Raw genomic sequence first — 26,393 nt, 5'->3', positions numbered from 1 at the left:
GTGCTAAAATAAGCAAACCTCACTCACTAAACATTTATTAAACATATAGCATGTGTAGGTAAGAGGCAGCTAGGTGGCCCAATAGAATGCCAAGCCTCGAATCAGGGATACCTGAGTTCAAATCCAGCCTCGGAGACTTATTAGCTGTGTGAGCCCTGGGCAAGTCATTTAACCTCTGCTTCAGTTTCCTCATCTGTAAAATGGGGATGATAGCACCTACATCCCAAGGTTGTGAGGTCCAATGAGTTATGAATTGTATAGTACCTAGAAATACAAAGCCCTACATAAATGTAAATTATTATTATGTACAAGGCATTGTGCTTAGTTTGATACATTGACAAGTATAAAAATAACTATAGGATTTAGAGCAATAAGGAACCTTGAAGGTCTTTTAGTCCAACTCCCTTGTTTTCCAGGTAAGGAAACTGAGAAATCACAAATTAAGCAACTTGATCAAACTTCCTTAGAATCAAGAGCAGATTCTAAATGCCATAAGAGAAAGAGAAAGCACATTCCATATCTGTGGATGAAAATTCAGTGTTTCAAGCTGACAGATAGTTCGTGTCCACATGATACTAGCCTAGAAATCTCCAAAAAGAAAAAATAAGAATCTGATTGGTCTTGTCTTTACCTTAAGTACATTAGAAAAGTAACACATGGCCACCCTTACTTTACTGAGTGAGGGAGAAGAGAAAGGCATGGTATGGGGAGAGGAAAGAGATTGGCGATAACTCCTCTCAGCCTCTCTGGCTCCCCATGTAGCCACATCTGGCGATTGTAGCACAGGGAAGACAAAGGAAGGTAGTAGGAAGAGGTGGCATGGGGCATAGGGAGACCCAGAATACAAGTTGACTGACATAGGGCAGTTGGTTACATGAGATTCAAGATGGTATTTGGAGTAAAAAAAGCACTTTTTTTTCAAGGCCTGGCTCCTATCTGCATTTGTTAAGAGCCCAGCCCCCTGCACCAAACAGGGAAGAATCCAATGCCTATCATATCCTGTTCACCTTTCGTATTCATTGTGTTTCATCTGGGTCATTTTGGACTCTGGCAAAGTACAAGGACAGTGGATGAAAGAAATGAAATTTCACTTACCCTTCCAGGGTTTTTCAAACCATGGATTCTGAGCTTCATGGATTGTTTTTGTTTTTGTTTCTTTTGTTTTCCCCCTTAGGAAGAGACTCAACTTTATAGACTTAGTCTGTGAGCCAGAAGATGCACCGATAAATTATGAACACGTAATTTTCACTGACATGGATACAAATGCAATTTGATCTCCATGACACATTATTAACAGAGCAATTGACAGAAAGAAAAAAAATAAAATGTAATTTCTTTGTAAGGCTGTGATTCACTTTCAGGTTGTACAGATTGTTAATGAGCACAGCTTTGCAAGTGCTTCCCACCCCAAAGCAGCCCTTAGCTATGGGGCTTCCTCTTCCCAATGGGATGTTCTGCATCATGTAGAAACTTGTAGCTCAAGCCAAATAATTCCTTTGAGTTCTAATAATACTGCAGGAGCTTGTCACCCACCGTATTCATACCATTGTACAGGCTGAGTCTTCAGGCTTTAGAGACTTTGTTCTCCTGTCAAAAGATGAACAGCTGTCAGCTTGAATAGGTGGGTAGGTAGATAAGAAACAAAAGAAATTAGAGGAAAGAGAGAGAGAAAAAATGAAAAAGATAGAAGGAAGGAAGGAAGGAAACAAGGGAAGGAAGGAGGAAGGAAAACATATTTGCTTCCGATGTGGGACCTGAATGAGCAAAGACACAGCTTCATTTTAGTACCAGGAGAATACAAGGTTTAAGGGAATCTGGCATGAGACTTGTTCTAGCTCTGTGATCCTGGACAAGTTCCTTAATCCGCATTGCCTAACCCTTACCACTTTCCTGCCTTGGAACCAATACCTAAGATGGAAAATAAGGGTTTCTTTGTTTGATGTTCAGGGGAAAATCATCTTTTCCTGAATCAAGATAATGAAAATCAATTAGTCCCATCAACTAATAATTAAGTATATGATTGGTGGTATGCCTATTGTGTCTAGCCCTGTGTTAAGTATTCTAGGAGGTAAGAGGAAAGCATGAGACAGGGGCCCTTCCTCTAAAAAGCTTACAATCTAAATTTTATTTTGAAAATAGCTTATGATCTAGCTGGGGAGATTAAACTAAAACTTATGTAATATAGAAGAGGGTAGAATATGAAGACCAAAGTTATTAAAAAATGTTTTGTGGGTCTTGGGGTGGGCATTAAAAGATAGGTAGGATTTGGAGGGTTGAAGAGGAGGAGGATATTCCATCAATAAACAGGAAACTATGTGACAGTTCTTTGGGGGCAGATAAGGTCAGAGCTAGGAGAAGAGTGTGGAACAACAGTCCAAAGCCAGGGAGTCGGTCACCCTAGGGTCCAGAACAACATACTCTGAAGGCATCAACAGGTCAATGATGTTTCACATCAGTCTTTCATGTGCCCGAGATGGTATTCTTTTCCAGGAGAAACATTAGATGTACCACCTATTTACTCCAAGGCATGAGCTTTGCTGTGGTCTTCCCTACTCATGATGCTGGTTAAGGGGTGGAGAAGGTGATCTTGAAGAGTGAGAGGATGCTTTTCAACAGTGCCCATTACTACCTGCCCTCCTTCCACTTGCTTGCATCCAGATGCCTCCTCATCTAATTACTACCCCAAGATTGGGAGGTATAAATAATCCATGGATTGTCATTGCCACCATGAGTTCTGCCTCTCATGCTGATTGACCTTCCTGGAGGGTGAATGTCATGGAAGGAGAGGCCATCAGAGTCACGCTATCCCAGATCAAAGTTGATCTTCCTCTAAGTAGTGTCTGTCCTACTCTCTGTTCTCTTCCACTAGCTTCAAAGAGTATTTATAGGTGGCTTTCATTCCTAGAAACTCTGTCCAAGTTCACATGTCCTCTTTTTAAAAAAACCTTCACTCTTCTGTCTTGGAATCAATATGTAATATATGGTAAAGAGTAGGCAATTGGTCACACAGCTCAGAAGTAACGAAGGCCAGGTTTGAACCCAGGACTTCCATCCCTAGGCCTAGCTCTCTATCCACTGAGCTACCTACCTGTGCCCACATGCCTTCTTAATGGAGTCGGGGAGGATAAGTGGAAGAAAGAGGAGTGAAGGTAGACTTGGGACCTAGAGGCCTTAGTATCAGGCAATAACCATCTTAGTTTCACACACACACACACACACACACACACACACACACACACACTATTCCATGTTATTCTCTGGTATCACCAACACCTCTAGTGAATTGAAAACCCATTAATTTCTGAAAATCACTGATAAATGTACAATGCCATTTTCCCACTACCCGAAAACAAATAAATTAACTAATCTGTTTATGAAAAATGACAAATTCATTTAATTTAACAAATATCTACTAAGTAGAGAATATAGAGAATGCCTCAAGCCTTACTTTAGTTTTTAAGCTTCAAAAATGCACTAAGACTCTTTAACTGCCATGTATATGTACAGTGTTTTGAAAACTCTAAGGGTAAGCAGTTATTATTATTAAATAAATACTAAATTATCTATTATTAGACATATTAAGAAAACCTTAAGCAGAGAATAATGGAGACTATAAATGTGAATAAGGCCCTCAAAGATCTTACTCACAGGGAACATAAGACATATATAGAAATAATAGCAATAATAATAAATCCCATTTACATGATGCTTTAAGATTTACAAAATACTTTCCTCATAATAATCCTGTGAATTCAGTAACTCAGTATCATTATCCCTTTTTTTACAAATAGGAAACTCGATTTAGAGAAATTAATACATGCAAAAGGTACATGCAAACTGCTAGTTGGATTCAGAGGGAAGAATTCTAGATCTAGTTAGAGAATCAGGGAAGGTTTCATGTCAGAGCTGGCATTTGAACCAAGCACTGAAGGATAGATAGAGGACTTCAGTAGACAGAGCTTAATAGAAAAGACATTCCAGATGAGGGAAAGCAATGAGGTCAGAGATTTGAGGCGAGAAAGTATGGGTTGTTTTAGAAATAACATAGAGGGCAGTTTTGCCCAAGTTTAGGGTAAATGCAGGAAGAGTGAAAGAAGAAGCCAAAGAATTAGACTGGGGCTAAAAAGTGAAGAAGGTCCATGGCCGAGGACTGGACTTAAATATTTTAACTGTGAGTGACACTGTCAACTCAGTCAGTACACATTTACTAAATACTATTGTATAAATGGAGATTTTGAACCTTGGAATGCATCCCCCATAAGTCCCTTAGTATTTCCCAAAATTCCCTTTAATCTCTCCTGTGCCTCCCCATTTGCGTGGACACATTATTGTTTTATGAGTTCTGTAGCTCCTCCCTTTTTTTCTCTCCTTCACAAGCCCGGCTGAAGTGAGTGTAGCACCTTTTTCACTCTAATATTTTATGTGTTTATTATTAATAAAACTTTATAAAGACATAATATTTAGTTCTTGTATATTGATTTTAAAATCCGCACTATTACATGCCAGGTATTGTACTAAGCCCTAGAGTCCTGTTCAAGTCATTCTCTAATGCAGAAGCATCATACAGCTGCCAGCGGGCCATGGCCTCACCACTCCCTAGTGCAACTCCAACCAGATTAAAATATAAATGGAGAATATTTAGCAAAATAAATAAAAATTACCTTACATTTTAAATTAAGTCAAAATGCAGCTCACAGGGATCCTTGAATAGGGTGTGGTAAACCCCATATCTATTTGAGTTTGACACCACTGATATAATGTAGTGTAGATATTAATCTAGACTTGGAAGCTCCTTAGGAGAGAACATGACAGTAAACTAGGCCAGTGATAATGAAGGCTTGAAGGGAAACCAGGGGAAGGGGAGCCAGAGGAATGGGGAAGTACACAGAGGTTAAAGAAGTAGGGTAATTAGAGCTGACGAAACATGACCACTAGATGAAAAGGATGAGGAGGGCATCAAAGATGATTGCAAGGTGTAAATAATGGGTAATAGAGAGTATTATGGAACAAAAATAAGAAAATCAGGAGCTGACATTGGTTTCCAGAAATAGGGGAGATGAGGGTACTAGATTTAGAGTCAGAGAAGCTGGGTCAGAGTCCCAGATCTGTCACCACCTAGATGACCTTGGTCAACTTACTCCTACTTGTTAGGCCTAAAATTCATCTGTAACAATTCATCCCTTTCACCTCTAAGTGTCAGTGATTCAATTTTTTTTTTGTTCTTCAGTTTCAGGCACATCTGACTCTTCATGTTCTCATTCGGGGTTTTCTTGGCAAAGATACTGGAGTGGTTTGCTATTTCTTTCTCCAGCTTATTTTATAGAAGAGGAAACTGAAGCAAAACAGGGCTAAGTGACTTGCCTAGGGTCACACAGGTAGGAAGTGTTTGAGGTCATATTTGGACCCAGGAAGATGAATCTTCCTGACTCCAGGCCCACTGCCTTACCTAGCTGCCCAAATCAATTGGCAGCATTTAAAAAGCATCTATTATGTGCCAAGTACTATCCTAGATACTAGGGGATACCAAGACATATATAAAACAATTTCCACACTTAAGAAACTTACATTTTATTGGGAGAGATGAAATGTATACATATAAATATATGCAAAATAAATATAAACAAAAAATACAAAGTAATTTTAAAGTATAAGTTTGGTTGGAGACATTGCATTTGAAAAAATAGCTGAAATTGCATTAGCTCAATAAATGGAGAGAGATACGGGCTTTTATTATTGCTATTATTAATAATTATAATATATTATTTATTTTAAAAATAATTGCACCTGCTCATGTTCACTTTTTCTTGAAGGGCACAAAACCCCAATCAATGCAACAAGAACATTTTTTCCCATTTTGCATTAAAAAGTCAGATTAAGTATGCAATCAGTGAAACTGAGAATTGTGTCCATCTCTACTATAGGCAGTGAAAATTTTCAGTAAGGTGTGACACTACAGGGAAGGGGTTCTTAACCTTTTGACAGTATGACTTCCCATTGATGTCTGACTTCAAGACACTACCACTGCTTTTACAAAAAATTTCAGCCAAGAATAGTTTAAAATTTTTCCCCTGAATTTCCTATGTAATATGTTTTCCATTCAATTCTAGTTTCAAATGTATTCGAGTCCAATTTGGGGCATTAGGGGCACTAGAGAGAGAGTTCAATTTGAAATCAATGAAGTCCAGGTTCAAATCAACTTTCTCTGTCTATTTCCTCATCTGTAAAATGAGGAGGTTGACCTCTAAGCTACCTTGATGTAATGCATACAAGTGAAACCTATTATTTCTCTTCCTGTGTCATCCTTAAATCTTTCAAGTTAACAAAAGGCAAGAAATTAAAAAAATAAAAAGCAACAAGTGAAGGCATGCTATCATCCTAGATCCTACCTGTTGACATTGACAATCACAGTGCTCTCAGGTTTTCTCACAGTTTCAGTTACTGAATACAATCCTTTGATTCCTTTTGACTTCTACGTCAAGTGATAAAAATATGCTTAACACCAAAAAAATTAGAAAGATTACGGATTGGAAGTAAGGGTAGTTTGAAAAAGAACTAAGGAAAGAATGGTTTAAAAAATGATTAAAAGGTTTAAAAATGATAAGGAATGATGAGGTGATGAGGAAGAGTATTTCCAAACAAATGGAGAATTATTCTAAAGAATGTGGTGATCATTAAGGAAGATTCATACATTCACAATTTAATAAGTTGGAAAATCCAAAGGGAACCAGTCACTATAAAACAATGACCATGTAGATAGAATAATAGCCTATTTAACCTTTGCCAATTTACCTGAGCATAGTAGAGGTCAAAACAAAAGTACAACAGGACTGTGGCCAGAATCATGGGTTAAGTCAACCTAACCCACCGGAGAAGGATCAGCTCTTCTGGGCAGCAGCATCCCTGTCTGTCAGTGTTCTGCCAAACTTTTGCAGAAGCACATCTGGGCCTGGGCCTAGGCCTGTTTTTCACGGCTCATTTACAATGTCCCTGTTCTATTTCTGGATACTCACTCCTTCCCAAATGACACTAGAGCCCAATTTCCCAACACCCACTTTGACAGGATGGCTTTGAAAGTGCTATTCAGAGCTGATCCCTAAGAAACCAACATTTTTAGGCACTTGATGCTAAAAATGAAGAATTGGGGTGGGGGATTGTTTATGTTGTTTTTCCCCCAAACTTGGAAGGCCATTACTCTTCCCTAGTTTGGATAGTTTCCTTTATTTAAAGGGACAGCTGCAGACAGCATCAAAGCTTCCTCACCCAGACTATAAAATTACTCGGATCAAGGACTGGAAAAATGAACTGTTTGGAAATCTGAGACCCTTACCCCAAATCAATGGAAGGCAAGTCAGCCAAACTCCAGAATTGCACATTCTTGTTGGCTTGGCACACATCAGGATACAAACACTAGAATATTATATCCAAATTCAGAAATTGAAGCTTTCACAGGCCTCTTTCCTGGCATCCAGAGATGAGTGAGGGATTCAAATTCAATTTTGAGACCACTGATCCTCCTGTTAATAACCAAGTCTTTCCAAGTTTTAAATGTTGAGTAAATAAATATTTTTGAGTGCTTACTATTGAACTTGGAGAAGAAGAAACCATGGGGACATGAAGGCTGTCTTCAAGTATTTGAAGAGCTGTCATGTGAAAGAGGGAAGACAGTTATTCTGCTCTGTTTCAGAGCTAGGAAAAATAGGTAGAAGTTTCAAAGAGGCAAATTCAGGATTGATTGAAGGAAAAAGTTGCTAACAATTAGAGTTGTCCCAAAGTGTAATGGAGAGTCTCCAGAGGTGGCTGTGATGACCTTATTTAAGATCTTCAGTGGAAAACTGGATGCCTATTTATCAGATATGTTATAGAGGAGATTCTTTTTCAGACAATCATTGGATTAGATGTTCTCTGAGGTCCCTTCCATTACTGTAATTGCATAAATCTATGTATAGATGTACTAGGCATTGGGAAAAGGAAGGATGAAGTGATAAAAAAAAAATTGAGCATCAGTTCACAATGATGTCATACAATATGAGGATCATAAAAATTCTACATACGTAGTATTTGAGTAGAAACTCTACAATTATTTGTTGGATTGTTTGATTGATTAAGTGATTTATTATGAGCCTAATCTTCATGAGGGCCAGGTCTTACTGGTTATATCCCATGGTTTCCTTTGCCATCCTCTAGTATTCATTCAAATGCAAATTCAATAAACATTAAGTAGAGCATTGAGGGATGGGGGGATGGAGTTTTGATTAAGCATAGTCTGCCCTTATGAAGTTTATAATCAAATAAGCATAACCATAATACGAAAGAATATTTTATTGTTAAATACATTTTAAATAAATCGTGGCTTGGTGATTAGAGAACTAGCCTTGGAATCAAGAAGCCCTGTGTTCAAATTTTACCTCTGATACAGACTAACTCTGTGACCCTGGGTAAACCACTCAATTTCTCAATATCCCAAGCAACCTCTTAAAACTATAAGTTGCAAGAGAGGAGCAGACCCACATTGGTAGGGAGAACTCTCACTGGGAGTTCCCTATGTCAGTAAAATCACATATTTGGTCCAAAACAATGGACATTAAATAGGTATAAAGGGACAGCAGGGTAGCACAGTGGATTGAAAGCCAGGCCTAGAGACGGGAGGTCCTAGGTTCAAATATGACCTCAGACACTTCCTAGCTTTGTGACCCTGGGCAAGTCACTTAACCTCCATTTGTTACCCTTACCAATCTTCTGTCTTAGAACCAATACACAGTCTTGATTCCAAGATGGAAGGTTAGGGTTTAAAAAAAAGAGGTATAAAAAATGTAATAGATGAGATCTGAGGAAGAAGTGGTCCTGCTCTGAGCTGAATATCTTCTAACCCAGCCTAGATATAATTTTACTAACCATCACATTACTACCACCACCACCATCATCATCATCTTACAAAGTAGTTACTGCACAGAAAAAGGCTCTAGTATCATCTAGTAATATATTACCCTGGTCTATAGAGATCAGGGAAATTAAAACCAGAATTAGAACATTCTGTTCATTTTTCCCCCTTAATTGACAATTTATCTTCATGGATCAACTTCCACATACCTGCACTTCTGGGTACCTGTGATATTGGCCCGGTGATTCATTCCCACCTAATTTACTCACATTTACACGGACACAGTCATTGGCTCTGCCGTGGAGAATACAATATAAAATGAGAAATATGGGGGCCAGGGGAGGGGAGGGAGAGGGTGAGAGAGAGATAAAAGGCAAAGGAAATTCAATTGCCTTCAGACTGGACTGAAGATCCTGACCTCCTCCTTGCTATTAAAACATTATTTTCATGAAAGTCAAAGGAAGAATTTATTCCAAACCCATCCTGAAATGCTCTCTGTAAGTGCTATATTGGTCTGATGCATCCATTCTTTGTTGGAACCTTTCTTTAAGCTGGATTAGGTAAGGATGCATTAGAGGTTTCTTTTGTTAAATAAGTGCTCATATAGGACAGGACCTTCGGATCACATTCCTCTTTTGACTTTGCTTTATTAATTCTTGCTGTCTTGCAAAATCATTGGCTTCTACTTGCCCAATTCTGGTCTTTAAAGACGGGTTTTCTGCTATAATCTTTTGATTTTCCTTTTCAGTTTGGTCTATCCTGTTTTTCATGGTTTCCAGCTGTTTAATTTTGATCTCCAATTTGCTTATCATTTCATTTGATTTTGGGGCTTCTTTCTCCAATTGGGGGTTTCTGTCTTTTAAACTGCTAATTTCTTTTTTGAGCTATTTTCCTCTTTTCTTGCCAAATCTCTTCCACCTTTCTCATGATCTCAGATTTGAACTCTTAAGAGCTTATGACCAATTTCCATTTTTGGGGGAAGGTTTAGATGTGTTTACTTGTTTGTCCTCCTCTGCTATCTCCTCTGTGGTCTGGATTTTTTTCTCCATAAAAATTACCCAGGGGCAGTGCCCAGCCAGAAATCTGGGTGAAGAGGGCAGGCTCTCTGTATATGGAGATACGGAACAGTTTTTGCCTGAGGCTACTTTTCCAGTCTCCTTGAGGCTTCTACTGTCTGCCACCCCTCTCAGCTCTATCTCCACACCCAAGGTCCACACTCTTTAGCCTCCTGGGGTCTCAAGTCTAGCTGCTCTCAAGGGCAAGTCTCTGGTGCTCTTAGTCAGCTGCCAAGAACCTAGAGATTGCCCCACACTCCCTCTATTTCTGGCACGCTGGCTCTGACTCTGGCACCCTAGGTGGGGTAGGGGAGGGTTGATCAGCTCACATTTTGATGGGAGCTGTTTCACCCCCTTTTAGTGTGGAAATGCCCAAGTCCCCTGTACCTTCGATGCTGTGTCCTACTGTAGAGTCCCCTCCTTCATCTGGATTTGGTTTTTTGTCCTTTTGAGGTATCATATATTGGTCGATGGTGAGGAGAGTAAGAGTCCTGCAGCCATCTTAACCCAGAAAATCCTTCTGACCACATTCTTTCAGCAAACCTTTTTTACTTAGCAGTATGGTATAGTAAAAGGGACGCTGGATTTAGAGTTCAAGGAAATAGTTCTAAGACTAGTTCTCACACTCACTAGCAGTGTGATGTATGGCAGGGTCCTTGACCTCTCTGGTTCTCAGTTTCTTCCTCTGTAAAATGAGAGTCTGGAATAATGTTCTCTAAGGCCCTCCTACCACTTATTTTTTTTTCTGTGCCTTCTTAGTCTAATGGTGTCCCAAATGTAAGTAGAACTTAAATACAAATGACTCCAACCACACAAAAAATTACCCGTGTTCAATGTACATATATTTTATAACTGCTTATTTTTTAAACCCTTACCTTCCATCTTAGAATCAATACTGTATATTGGTTACAAGGCAGAAGACCAGTAAGGGCTAAGCCAGTGATGGCAAACCTATGACACATGTGTGTCAGTGCTGACATGCATAGCTACTTTCAATGACACGAGGCCACATGCAGCCACATACAGAAAAGTATGGGGTCACATGCCGAGGATGAAACATTTTCTATAGTGTGGTGTAGACACTCTGTGCACTATAGATGACAATTCTACCTATATTAATTTAACTATTTTTGTTTATTAAATACAGTTATATATTACAATTATACATTTTTGTTATTTTAACTATAAATATCGTAAAATTATTGGGTTTTTTTCTAGAAGTGACACAAAACCCAAGTTATGTTCAGTTTTTTGGTGAATTTTGACACACCAGACTCAAAAGGTTACCCATCACTGGGCTAGGCAATGAAGGTTAAATGACACAGCATGGAAGTGTCTGAGAACAGATTTTAACCTAGTACCTCCTGTCTCTAGACCTAGCTCTCTATCCATTGAACCACTCAGCTGCCCTTTTATATTTACTTATACAAGAGCATAGAATGGGGGCAGCATTGTTCTTACTCAGTACATACTCTTGTAGAAGACAAAAGGTAAGGGTTTAAAAAAAGAGCTAGAATATAAACTCCTAAAGGACAGAGATTGTTTTATTTTTGTCCTCATATTCCTAGTGTCTGATATAGTGCCTAGTCCATATAGGTGCATGATAAATACTTACTGATTCATTTAATGAGGGTAAAACCACTTCCCCTCAGGTATCCTCCAACTCCAGGAAGATAAGAACTGATAAAAGTGATCATATAGTCTTTGGATTTTATTGAATGATATTAAACTTTGTCATAAAACATCTTTTCAGGGCAACGAGCCTAAGTAAAATCAGGGCATGGGCCAAAATGGAATGGGAAGTTAGAAAAGGTAAAAGCAAGATGAAGTGGATAGAGTACTGAACCTGGAATCCAGAAACCTGGGTTCAAGTGTTAGCTCTGCTATTTCCTCTTCTATAAAATGATGTAGTGAGTTCAGATGGCCTGTGAGATTCCTTTTTGCAATAACATCCTAGTTTTCTGTAAATATGGTTATCCTTTTGCCTTTTTTTTTTTTTTTTTTTTTTGGATTTTCTTAGAAATTTTATTTTGACTTTGAAGTCTTCAGGATATAGGCTGGTAGGTGGCTCAATGGATAGAGTCCTAGGCCTGGAGTCAGGAAGATTTTTTAGTTCAAATCTGGCCTTGGGCACTTATTAGTTGTGTGACCCCAGGCAAATCACTTAATCTTTGTCTCAGTTTCCTCAACTGTTTAAAAAAAAAGGATACTAATAGTATCTAGCTCTCACATTATGAGGATCAAATCAGATAATAATTGTGAAGTGCTTAGCATAGTACCTGGCACATAGTAAGTACAATAGAAAGGTTAGCTATTATTATTGTCTGTGCAGAGCACTAGAGATAAATGCTAAGAGAAACTAAGGCAGGGGTTCTTAACATAGGGCTTGTGAACTTGAATGGGAAAAAATTATAGCTTTATTTTCAATAACTTCTAATATTTCTCATATTCTTCAATTATCTGAAAACATTATTCTGAGAAAGATCCATGTTTCCCCAAACACAGGAATATAACACACACGAAAAGGTTTAGTGCCTCTGAACTAAGGAATGAAAAACAAGCAGATGAGAAAATATACTAAGGAGCAGAGAGGATTTTTCTCTAAAAAACTTGATCAACCAGAGGATTTCTCTAACTTCATACCACTAAGATCATTCTTGGAAGGCTGATAATGCAGATATGAGTAGAATCCTATCTTGTTTCATTATTACATGGATTCATATTATCTACAGGTTGAACGACATCTCCTGAAAGAGAACTCTGTGTATACATTAAAAACCTTGGAAGATTCTTGCAAATAGCAAGGCTGCTTATCCTCTTCCCTAATATTAAGATTATAGAAAAAAATGCTGTTAGAATTACTTTGCTAAATCTTCTGTGCTTTCTTCAGAGTCACTGGCAAGGGTTTATTCGTAGAAAACTGTGTGAGGAAAGACAATTTAAGAAGAAAATAGGACATATGCTAACTTAGAAACAGCTGGTGGGGCCAAACCCACATGACTGCCTTCTGCTGTTCATTCCCAGAATACTCTTTGGATTCTTATAATGACCTTGTGGTCATAGAAAACATTCTTGCCCTTTCGTCTTTTTCATCATTTAGGTGGCAGTCACTTGGTAAGCAATAAGAGGCATTCAGGTGAGAACACTAAATTGGACAAATTGTATTTCTGGAAGAGACCATTTCAATAAGCCACTCTGTTTGGAGTAGGAACATTGGTTAGGTAAGGGCTGACCTCATCTTTCTTCCTTCCTGGACCTTTTTTTTTTTTTGCACATTTGTTTTATTAGTTTTGTTTCATGTGGCTTAGTACGGGTAGAGAAGGTGAAGAGCAAGGTAAAGGGGGCTGGGCAAATGGCAAGGAATATCAGAAAGTCCTTACATTTCATCACTGAATTCTGCAAATCTATGTGTACAATTCCATAATAATCCAATGTCAATAAGGGAGAAGTTATAACTAGTTCATTTAACATAATTATAGTGCAGAATTCTGCCAGCCATAAAGAAAGACTTTGAACTGCTTCCCTTTCTCATTTGCCTCTTGCTTTTTATGGTGGGAGGCTCAGACTTGTTGGATGGGGTCCAGGGCTAAATGGAAGCCAAGGGGAAGGGAAAGAATACCAAGACTTGGTTTGTATTTCAGTGTACAAGGAATATTGGAAACAAAAAGTCTGCACTCTGAGGGATTTCGATGGGGTTCTTAAAACCCAGAATCTTGCTTCTTGGCTTCTGTTGTTATCACCTTTTTTCTTCAGAACCAAAAAAAAAAAAAAAAAAAGACTCCAAGTAAGCAAGAGCCAAAGCGAAATTCAATCACAATCCACATGAACTCAGTATAAACAGATACATATGAGGCATGAGGTGAATATCAGCCCTGGGCCAATTGTCAACTATTATTATCTTAAAGACAAGTCTCTGGAACTATAAATTGGAGAGTAGGTTTTGTTATTATTGTTAAGTGACCCTAAGGACCAAATCACACCAGACTCTTCTATCTTCCACTATCTCTTAAAGTCTATGCAGATACCAATTTGAATTGGTGGAGGGAATTTCCTTGATAGGAGTTCCCTCCACTAATAAAATCAATATTATATGTCATGCTAATGTAGAATGATAAAAGTTTGGCTAATTGATATCGCCAGATTTGGGGGAACTTTTATATGACTTTTAATCTCCTTCCCACACAAAAACATTTCTCAGACTAGCTTGAATTTCTTCCTGCCCACTACCTAATGGGTCATTAAATGGTCCCCAAGTAGGATGCAATTGGGAGGCAGAGAAAGAAAAAAACAAATTAAAGGCATGAATAACCACAGACTAGGTAATCAATCCCTGAATGATCAAGAGTGATCTATGAAGGAATAGGCAAAGGAGATTGAATACCATCCTTAATTCCTTTTCCTTAAGTCACTTCTGTTCTGTATTCTACACAGTAGCTCTGTTGATTTAAATTTTTGTTCTTGTATGTACTAAAGGGAAAGTTCAACCCCCTCAAGTTCATCGGATTTAATAGACGGATGCAAATAATGGAAGGAATATAATTACTGTTGGCCATACTCTAATCCTACTTGTTTTATGTGGCAGACTTCTGTGTTTACAGAAGATAATTAGATACTCAGAGGAACTTCTCCCATATGTCTGAGATACTGAGGTGACAAAAGGTCAGCAAGTCCCCAGTGTGCTCCCCACACCTTTCCTTTCTCCTTAGAAGAAAGATCATCTTTACATTAACCTATAAGGTAGAGGCTCAAGCTCATAGCTAGGAAATGCTGAATCGACGACATTAATCCATACATCTTTCTCCTAGGGTGACTGTTCCTTGAGTATTCACACTGTCAGTGTCTTCATTTCTGTCTTCATAATATTCCCATTTCACAGAATAAACACAGTTCTAAGGCCGTTGCTTCTTCAGTTCAAAACAAAACACACGGATAGCAAATCAGGGTTGGGATAAGGGAAAGGAAACCCAAACCTTCAAAGAACATAGGGAACAAAGTTCTAATTATCCTTGCATGCCAGCAGGACTCTTTTATTAGGTCATTGACAAGCAGAGGTGAAAGGACGATTTAGTGACTTGATCAAACTGATTCCAAAGCATCTATCTGCAGAAGCAATGCCTTGGAAGATGAAGGTACACCTTTATACCTTGACACTTGCTGGCTTGGCGTATGAGGTGTAAGGAAAGGCATGTCTAATAGAATGAAAATAATCCATCAATAAGAGAAGAAACCCAGGATAGCAATAACCAAGGAAGCCTCAGTCACAGTAACACCACAGAAAACTTTCTACAATATTTACGAGTATTCACACTAACATGCAGCATGACAGAAGTGAGAAAAGCCCATTAAAGCAGCACCTGAAAAGCAAGGAAAAAAAAAACAAACTAGGGCTCCTGGGAGAAGGAAAATGTATACTGTCTTGCTAAACTGGGGACTGATCCATCCACAACTGCTGTAAGAGAAATCACACAGACAAGCCAACACCAAGTTTCAGTGACAGCAAATACAAACCAAAACCAGATTGGAGCCATTCCAATCAGCAGATGCTGAAAGGGAAATCTCTTTAGTCTGTGTTAGTGTACCATCCCCCTTCAGAAAATATGGAGAAAGGAACTCCTTAACTCTCTCTTCTCTTGTCTTGTCTTCTCTTCTCTTGTCTTCTCTTCTTTCTCTCTGTCTCTGTCTATCTGTCTCTGTCTCTGTCTCTGTCTCTGTCTCTGTCTCTGTCTCTGTCTCTCTCTCTCTCTCTCTCTCTCTCTCTCTCTCTCTCTCCCACACACACACACACACTACCCTTTACTCATATCTGTCTTCACATGATTGAATAGAAAAGGGTTTATGGAGACATTATAAAAGGGAAGAATGGAAAACATTTTTCAATATTATATTTTCCAAGGTAGGCTCAGATTAGAAAGATATTAGTCAGGAGCATCTAAGTAGCTCAATGGATTGAGAACCAGACCTAGAGACAAGAGGTCCTGAGTTCAAATTTGACCTCAGGCACTTCCTAGCTGTGTGACCCTGGGCAAGTCACTTAACTCCCATTGCCTAATCCTTGCCGCTCTTCTACCTTGGGACCACTAAACAGTATTGATTCTAAGACAGAAGATAAGGACTTTAAAAAAAAGACTTGGTAGATAATTACTTTTATTCCCCTCCCTTTCTCTAGGTCAGGGGTCAGCAACGTATGGCTCTCAAGCCATATCTGGCTCTTTTGAGGGCCAGATATGGCTCTTTCTGCAGAAGCCATAAAGTCAATTTTTTTTCAGGCGCTGTTACAGGAGCGCACTGTGAGCACTGTACGGCTCTCACAAAATTACATTTTAAAAAATGTAGCATTTATGGCTCTCACGGCCAAAAAGGTTGCCGACCCCTGCTCTAGGTGATACAGTGCATAGAGTACTGGATCTGAAGTCAGGAAGACCTGTGTTCGAATCCAGCCTCAATCATGATAGCATTTATTAGCTGTGTCACCATAGGCAAGTCATTCTCTCTCAGTTTCCTTATCTATAAATGATAAAAATACCACCTACCTCCTAAGGTTCTTATGAAGATGCAAAAATATATATCCAGAGTCCTTTGAAAAATCTTAAAAGTACTATTTTAAGTGCTGGTTTTGTTATAATTATTTACTACAAGAGATTGTTTGCTTGGTAGTGATGGTGGGAGAAATATTTTCTCAAGTGAAGGTGATGTAAACATACAAGTTGTCAATAAAATGTTTTAATTTTTTTTAATAAAAGATTTTAGAAAAGATATTTTTTATCCAAGGTAAAAGGTTTTGAGGGAACTGTTTTTAAGGATGACCTAAGGAAAGTCCATATGCTCATTTGTGGGTGTCATCTCTTTATATTTCTCATTCCTACAGAAATAATAACAGGATAAATGGGAGTTTTTCTAGAAACAGAGGTGGTGAACAGCCCAGTATTATATTGGTTTGGCTGTTATGGCCCAGCTGAAGATTCTGAAACCTCAGCAGCTTCTCTAGTTGCTATGCAGAAAATATATAATTTTAGAACATTATTGACCTGAATTTTCTTGGACTTAGTTATCTACAAACAGGTCTGTGTTCTGAATTTATTCCACAGGAGAACACATGTGGTACAGTAGGAAAGACCTTGGATGTGGATTCTGTATCATAGAATGATAGCTTTAGAATTGGATCTCTCTCCCTTCTTTGTAGAGCTGGAGGAAATAAAGGCGTTATGAAAAAAAATATTTAAATAAAGTTGTTTTTGAAAGAAAAAAAAAAGAAAAAATCTGGAGCTATAAGGAACCCCAGAGATCATCTTCCTTCAACTCCTGGGGTCTAGGCCATTTGGTAGAGGAAAAAAATGAGATCAGAAGAGATCAGATTACTTGCCTAGGGTCACCGAATAAGTAGCAGTGTCAAGGGATCTGAATCCAGGTACTCTGACACTAAAAATCCTTTGTTCAAATTCCAGCCCAGGTGTTTATTCAACATGTGACTAAGGATAAAGAGAATCTAAATAGCAAAACATTAGAAATTTGTCAGAAAGTGTAATTTTAAATTTTATTTCTTCAATTACATGTAGAAACACTTTTTGACCATTTGGGGGGACATTTTAGAATTCGGGTTCTTCTCCTTCTCTAACCCTCCTCACCTCCATGAGGCAGTGAATAATACAATATAGGTTATACCTATACTTGCATCTAATACACATTTCCATATTGCTCATGTCATGATAGAAGACACATATCACATATACAGTAGAAATCCCATGAAATAAATAGAGACAACATGCTCTGATCTGTACTCAATTTCCAACAGTTCTTTCTTTGGCTATGGATAGCATTTTCATCATGAATCCCTTGTGGCTATCTTGGGAATTTGTTTTGCTTGATAATGATTTAGTCCTTCACAGTTGATCATCGTATAATATTTCTGTTACTATATACATTGTTCTCCTGGTTCTGCTCACTTCACTTTGTATCATTTCATATAAGTCTTTCTAGGTTTTCCTGAACTCGTCCTGTTTATTATTCCTTTTGGCATAATAGTATTCCATTACAATCATATACCACAATTTGTTCATGACAATTCCTCAGTTTCCAATTCTTTGCCATTACAAAAAGAGTTGCTAAAAATATTTTGGTATAGGTAGGTCCTTTTCCCCTATCTCTGATTCTTTTGGGGACACAGTAATGGTACAGCTGGGTAGAAAGGTATACGAAGTTTTGTGACTCTTTGAGCCCAATTCCATATTGCTCTCTAGAATGATTGGATCAGTTCACAGCTTCACCAACGATGAATTAGTATCCCAATTCTCCCATATCCCCGCCATCATTTTTATCGTTTTCCTTTTTGGTCATGTTAGTTGATCTGGTAGGTGTAAGATGGTATCTCAGAGTGGTTTTAATTTGCATTTCTCTAATCAGTAGTGATTTGGAGCATTTTTTCATGTGCCTTTGGATAGTTTTAATTTCTTCCTCTGAAAATTGCCTATTCTTATCCTTTGACCATATTTCAATTGAGGAATGTCTTGTATTCTTATAAATTTGACTCCATTTTTTTCCATATTTGAGAAATGAGGCTTTTGTCAGAAATACTTACATAAGATTTTTTCCCAAATTTATTGTTTCCCTTTTAATCTTCATGGCATTGGTTTATTTATATAAAAACATTTTAATTTAATATAATCAAAATTATCTATTTCATTTTTATAATGTTCTCTATGTCTCGTTTAGTCATAAATTCTTCCCTTGTCCATAAGTCTGACAGGTAAACTTTTCCATGTTCCCTATAGTGCTACTCTTTAGTAAGTCAAGTATCCATTTTGACTTTATCCTGGTGTGTCATGTGAGGTGTTGGTCCATGTCTAATCTCTGTCATACCACTTTCCAGTTTACCCAGTAGTTTTTGTTAAATAGTGAGTTCTTTCTCCAGAAGCTCGGATCTTTGGGTTTATCAAACACTAAGCTGCTATGCTCATTAATTGCCATTCTACATGGATTTTTTTTTTCATTTAAGTTTAAAAATGAGAGCAGATGCATAACTTTACTTATTTAGAGGAAGAACAGGCAGTGGAAAATCTTAACTCCTCAGGTAACTTCAGATAATTTCCCCATACTGAAGCTACAGATGTGTGTCTGGTCTTTCCCTCTATCACATAGCCTGTGGTTCAAGAAACAGCTGCTTCCCTACATTCAGAAATTGGCTGTCATTCCTAGTTTCCTCTATTCATCCACCAACATTGTTCACTGTTTTTTTTTCTTGGGGGGAGGGGGAAGAAGTGGCTTCCAAATAATTGGAAGATGGAGAAGGAGATTATGGAAAGAGGACTACCTATATATAATCCGAGATCTTTTGCAGGCAGAAGGAGGCATTTTATTCATCTATTTTCTTACAGTGCACGATAATTTGGCTTAGTTTCTAACAATAAATGTATAGAAAAAGAATGTCATTTACAAAATGCCCTATCTATTGAGAAGATTCACATTGAAGTTAGGAAAACTAGAGAAGAACAGAGATACTTCACAATAGTTCAACTCCCAACCAACCTGGGTGAGGTGTTCCTTACCATTGTATAGTTGGGCCACCCACGTACCATCTGCTCATTCCCTAGGAGATGGTGCTGCCCACCTGGCTCTCTTTGAAGTAAGGAGAAAGGGGGGGGGGTTGGCTTGTAAAGGGGTTACAGTGTGCCCTGTTAAAGATCTCTGGGCTTCCGATGCCTATCCTATTTCAGAGGTTATTTGGATAGAATTGGAAGATGAAGGCACCCTGGGAAAAGTTTGGAGAAAACAAATGGAAAAAGACATGATTGGTGAGCCAAAAAAAGACTACTTTGGCCGTGAGCAATTTCTTCTCTTTAACCGAAGCCTGTTAGTGCCTCCTTATCTCTGGCAGGCAACACTATCCTTGTGAATTTGGGAAGATGCTTGGGCTTGCCAAGGTAAGCAGAGATTCTGCCCACTGACACAGAGTGGCAACATAGTATGCACTGGGAAAGAGAAAAGAAGGAGAGAGAAGTAGGAGCAATGTAAAAAGAAGATTAGAAGTCATGGAGAGATGAAAGATCAAAGAAAATAGTTCAAGCCTCTGATGAGTGTTACTCCTCAGTGATTGGGAAAGACCAGAGTAGGTAATGTATTTCTGGATTTAGTCTGTGCCTAGAGATGATGCAAAGGGTGGCAGAATGTGGTGTCTGCCCAGAACAAAAGCTTTTCAGAACTTTCTTAGTATCTGTCATCTGCTCGTAGATCTTTTCCCAATGGCTTTAGAGATATTTAAGCAAATGAGTACAGCAATAAAACAATACTAACTTTTCAGTAGGCAGAAAAAAGAGGGCAAGGATAGAGGGAAGAGGAAAAACAAGATAGGAAACTGAAAAAGCATATTGGAAATTTTTTTTTTTGGTAAATGTTAAGCTTTTTAAGTGACTAAAGTCAGAGTAACCACTTGGAGAGCAAATCAAATGTGTATCCTTGATCCCCACCCCACTCCCACTCTTACCACTGGCAACTGAAACAAACTAAAGTTAAACTCTTTTAACTCACCTGCTGCTATCTAAGTTACTTACCCAAAGAAAGTTGAAGAAAATAGTTCAACAAAATGATCGTCCCTTGCATGACACAGCTAACTTCAAATTCCTTATCAACCTGGTAGACCTCAATGTCAAAAAAATATACTGTCAGGGCATGTGACTGAGTAAATCACTTGGCTTTTCTGAACCTCATTTTCCTTCTCTGTAAAATGGAGCGAAGGGGGGCAGCTGGTTGGCTTAGTGGATTGAGAGCCAGGCCTAGAGATGGGAGGTCCTAGGTTCAAATTTGGCCTCAGACACTTCCTAGCTGTGTGACCCTGGGCAAGTCACTTAACCCCCATTGCCTAGCCCTTACCACTCTTCTGCCTTGAAGCCAATACACAGTATTGACTCCAAGACAGAAGGTAAGGGTTTAAAAAAAAAATGGAGGGAAGGCAGCTGAGTGGTGAAATGGATAAAATACCACTGGAATCAGGAAGACTCACCTTCCTGAGTTCAAATCTGGCCTCAGACATTTACTAGCTGCCTGACCCTTGGCAAGTCACTCAATCCTGTTTTCCTCAGTTTCTCATCTGCAAAATGAGCTAGAGAAGGAAATGGCAAACCACTCCAGTATCTTTGCCAAGAAAACCCCAAAAGGGGTCATGAAGAGTTAGACACGACTGAATGACTAAATGACTAAACAATACCAAAAAAGGGAGGGGATAGATGATACCCTATCTCATAGAATTGTGATGATCAAATGAGATAATATATGGAAAATTTATCTGCAAATTTTAAACCCACTAAATAAATGTTATTATCATTATTATATATGCAAAGCACTGCATAGAGAGGAATTGATATTAGTCATTAGGAAAAGTCATTGGCTCTCCCAAACACCCTTGAAATGTCAAACCCTTTATGGAGGAAAAAAATTGAGCAGAGGATATTAGAGAGTCCATAAATGACTGACTGATCTCACATCTATACTCAAGATGCAAGAGTTTCCTTTGTCAAGTGCCTTACAGATAGTGATTGGACCTTCAATTTCATTGTTAGGGAACTCCATATACAATGTTCCAAAAAATCTTGGTAGAAATTTAAGCCATTAGAGTATTAAAATTTGCTATGCCTTTTGGGATGCCCTGTACCAAAAATATAAGGTGAAGAAATGCCCAATATCAACACAAGTCTGCACTTTTTCAGCAATTCAAAGTCAGAGAACTGCCTATAGCTTTGAGTGGTTAAATGATTTGCCCAGGAGTCATACGATTACTGTATATCATAAACAGAAGTTAAACCCATATCTTCCTGCCTTCTGGACCAGCTCTCTCCCCACTACTCCACACTGCCTTTTTAATAGCCATGGGATACTTAAATAGCCATGGTAACATGAGCCTCTTTGAGGTTTATTGCTACAGGCAGTTTGGGATTCATAAGAGTAGCCAGCCCAAGTTGGATGTGTTAAGTGAGCTCTGTCACTTCCCAGCTCCCATTCCTTCTTGGCAGAAAAATAGAGTAACACAGGCAGGCTGGGCTGGGCCATCAGCACCTTCTAACATATCACTGGCATCAATTTACTCATTGCTTTCCTTTGACTTTAAGACTAATGCCTCCACTGACAAGCCTATTCTAATATGATTAACAAAATGAGAGGCAGAGTCACTCAGTCGTCTGCATTGCATTATTGGGCAGTAACATAACTCAGTTTCCTCCCAGTAAAGTGAAATGGTAATGGGGACTGTGTTTCTCTATTTTCCTTAGTTCCTTACATTATAATGTGCCCAAGGCAGCACATCTGACCCTTTAGGTTTTCTCTAGTCTTTTTCCTTCACCATTCCTGCATTCTTTTCTCATATAATCCAACAAGAATTTGTAAGCGACTATTTACACGTTATGCTAGAAACCAAGGATACAAAATCAAAGCCAAAAAAGAAAAAATAATTCTCTCCCCAAGAAGCTTACATTCTGAAGGACAGAAGGATTTTAAACAGCTACAGAATAATTTGAGGAGAGAGAGCCCCATTAAGGAAAGAGTTCCCATAGAATGTGGCTCAACTGAATATTTTTAAAGCCTTATTTTCTGTCTTAGAATCAGTACTAAGTATTGATTCCAAGGCGGAAGAGCAGTAAGGGATAGGCAATTAGGGTTAAATGACAGCTAGGAAGTGCCTGAGGGTCAGGTTTGAATCCAAGGCCTCTTGTCTTCAGACCTGGCTCTCTATCCACTGAACCATCTAGCTGCCCCTCAATTTAAATTTGTTTTAAAAAGGGAGAGAGAGAGAGAGAGCCAGATCCAGAGACGGAAGGTCCTGGGTTCAAATCTGGACTCAGACACTTCCTAGCTATGTGACCCTGGGCAAGTCACTTGACCTCCATTGCCTAGCCCTTACCACTCTTTTGCCTTAGAACCAATACACAGTATTGATTCCAAGATGGAGGTAAGGATTTTTTAAAAAACTTACTTTACATCTTAGAATCAATATTGTGTACTGGTTCCAAGACAGAAGAGCTGTAGGGGCTAGGTGACTTGCCTAGGGTCACACAGCAAAGTGCCTGAGGCCAGATTTGAAGTCAAGACCTCCCATCTCTAGGCTTGGCTCTCAACCCATTAAGCCACCTGGTTGCACCACCTTCCTCCTCCAGGATTGAATCTTAAAGGAATCTGGGTATTCTAAGATAAAGCAATTAAAAAAAGAATGAATATCAGGCATGGGGACAGTCCTTTAAAGGTAAAGAAGTGGGATGTAAGGGGTGGAATGTGAGTTGGACAACAACAAGATGGCTAGTTTGGCTTGGCTGTAAACTATGGAGAGCTATCTTTAGTACTTGTAGATGGTCTCAAGGTGAGTAGTCTTCCAGCCACCCTTATGACAAATTCAAGAGGTAAGACCCCGTCCATGTTCATTGTCAAGGCTTTCTGCAGGACTCAAAGCTCTCTCCCTGAGCCAGAGGGGCTGTATTTTTATACTTCCTTTCCCCACTGCCCTTCTTTCCCTTCAAGCAATGTTTTTCCTTTCTACTCTAACAAACTGAAAACCAGCTTAGGGAGCAGTTGGTGTAGTGGAATGGATTGCTAGATTTGGAGTCTGAGGACTTGCTACTTGTCTAGCCATTGTATGACAAGTCACTCAATGTCCCTCGGCCTCAGTTTCCCTGTTTATTAAATAAGAGGGGGAGGTGAAACTAGATGACTACTAAGGTTCCTTCCAACTCTAAAAACATCCTAAAATAGAAGGCTAAGCCATTATTGTTGCTGAATTCCAGACAGGTCTTGCTTGGCCTCTTCTCAGAGCTGTTCAACAATAGCCATTGATTGCACACAATGTGCAAACCTCTGTGTCAAGAAGTAATACTGGAATAGTTGAGAGGTTGCCTTGAAGTCAGGGCTACCTAGATTCATATCAAGCCTCTGACTCATACATACTTGTGACCCTCAGGCAGCTATCTCTCACTTATAAGTGGCTGATCCCCATCAGAGAGATTTTTCTTTCCAGGAGATCCTTGCATCAATAAAATCACAGCTCTAGGTCTAAAAAGCTGTTCAGCACTAATTAGGCACTGGGGATTCAGTGACAAAATAAAAGACAGCTTCAGCCTTCAACGAACTCACATTTCACATTCTAAAGAGGGGAGAAGTGTGAATATAACATATACATAGATAATCAACTAATAGTCTGAATTTCTTATACGTCTTTCATATAGCATACCTTAATTTTTTTAATAACTTACCTTTTTTTCCTACCCATATTTCCTCATTGGAAGATATAGTTGGTATACCAAGTTAATAAGACAGCCAGGTGGTTCAGTGGATAGAGCCCTGGGCTTGAAGTCAAGAAGACTTAAATCCAAACTTAGACACTAATTGTGTGACCCTGGGCAAGTCACTTCTGTTTGCTTTAATCCACTGGAGAAGGAAATGGCAAACCACTCGGGTATCTTTGTCAAAAACAAAAAATACAAAACCCATGGACAGTTTTGGCCTGCTGTGATCATCCACGGGGTCCCAAAGAGTTAGGCACAATTGGACAACTGAACAACAACCAGCACCAAGTTAATAACTCAAAGCATTCCAAGTGGAAATACCAAACCAGGAAGTGAGGGATTCGTATAGGAAGGTTGTCTCTATGCTTTAATGGACATTATTTTCTTCTTTTTTTAATGTTTTTCTATCACCTTCAATTCTGAAAATATCCTCCTCTTTTCCAGTGAGCTCTCCTCATAACAAAGATTAAAAAATAAAGGAGAAAAAAGGAGTTCGGAAAAGCCAATCAAAATATTAATGATTTCTGATCACTTACACAGTTTTCTATACCCATGCTCCTTGTCATCACTGTAAAAGAAGGCCAGAGAATACCACGTTGACCATCCCCACTGATACCTCCTCCTTCTCTCCAGGTGGGCCTCTGCAAATTAGGTAGGGACCAGAAGCCACCAAACAAATTTGTCACTAAATCATTCCTGGTTGTGGCCTCAGCAAGGAATGCCACCTCCATTTGAGACACATATTAAACTTCAATCTAGACAGCCTCCATTTGTGAAGAACGGCGAGAAGGCAATTTGGTGACTCTCTGACTGGGAAGCTTCACGGTTCTGGGTAGAAAAAACAATTACAGACGATAAAAAAAAAAAGTTGCCAACAATATATCAGGTGATATTTTATTGGGGTCTTTGAACCATTTCCCCTAGAGAAACCTAAATGGGATGGAATTAGCCATCTGAGTCTCTTCGGGTGCTTGATTTTTATTCCAGGGCCTTAGAGTTAAATAATTCATGCTAATAGTCTCAGCAGCTAGGTGAACAAATTGCCAAGGCTCCAGAGATGCATTTCCATTACAAGACACAGCGCTGGATGAAGTCTGTGGTGAAAAGCCATGTTAAGTGGCTTTCATTTCATGCCCCGATTTCTTTCTACAGCTTGAGAAAGAAAGCATCGTTGGGAGAATGAGGATGGGCTTGAGTGGCCCAGGGGAGAGACTGCCCAAAATGCTGTTTGAGCCCATGAATAGGATTTTCCCATTAAAAATAGCAACCAGAAATTCATTTAACACAACTGTGTACTGAGTGGGGTGGGAGAGAAGAGGAGGCGGCACTTGCTGTTGGAGGTAGTTATTGCTATTAATTCTACCTGGAGATTTCAAAGTTCAAGCATCTTCAAAGAATCTTAAACGTTTTCTGAAATTTGAGTTGGGGGTGTAATTGCTCAGCAGTCATTAAGCCATGTGCGCCACCTGCACCTGAAATCGTTTTCAGAATGGGAAAGGGAAAGAGCCGCCCTGGCTTTCCCCCTACATGCCTCTAAAACTCCATTCTGGCATTGTGATTTGGGTGGGAGTGGGCCAGATGCAGTTGGGTGATTTATTCAATATGCAACGTGACTCCTTTTGGACTCAGTCCCCCTTCGGTGGTGATAGGTGAGATCATCGTCCTGTACATTTCAGATATCAAATGAGATAAAAACGTGTTACAAACTTTAAAGCACTCTATAAATGCTACCTTATTATTATCTCTTTGGAGCCTTTGCAGCATCCTGTGAGATGGATACTGCTGGTATTATTATCCACATTTTACAGATGAGGAACCGAGGACTGGAGGTCAGTCACAATAGCCAGCATTTATAGAGGGCTTTAAGGCTTGTAAAGCACTTTATATATGTAATCTGGTTTGAGTAGTACAACCTCATGAGCTAGAAGCTCTTATTACCCTCATTTCACAGAGGAGGAAATGAAGTCTGAAAGAGGTAAAAAGACTCAGCAGCACATAAGCAAGGAAAGTATCTGGGGCAGGAGGAGAATCGAGGTCTTCCGTGGGACCTTGGATGAGTCAGCTCCTCTCCTGAGCTCATGTTCCGTCTGTGTACAGAAAGGAGATTGGACTTGATGGCTCTCTAAGGTTTATTGCAGTTCAGGCTCCTTTATCTATGACTCCAAGTCTAGCTTTCTGTCCAGTGACAGCCACCTTCAGCACTTCCTA

At 39.1% G+C, this 26,393-nt stretch overlaps 1 protein-coding gene across 1 annotated transcript in view; it reads left to right on the top strand.

Annotated features, from left to right (window-relative positions):
* The window catches only part of SH3RF2 (SH3 domain containing ring finger 2), a 175,143-nt gene that overhangs the window by 42,745 nt on the left and 106,005 nt on the right, over window positions 1-26,393 (top strand). The window lies entirely within an intron of this gene.

The sequence above is a fragment of the Gracilinanus agilis genome, chromosome 2 (assembly GCF_016433145.1).
Source record: "Gracilinanus agilis isolate LMUSP501 chromosome 2, AgileGrace, whole genome shotgun sequence".
In the NCBI taxonomy this organism is placed as follows: Eukaryota; Metazoa; Chordata; class Mammalia; order Didelphimorphia; family Didelphidae; genus Gracilinanus; species Gracilinanus agilis.
The sequence above is the reverse complement of the archived record's forward strand: the minus strand, read 5'-3'. Positions and strand labels throughout refer to the sequence as shown.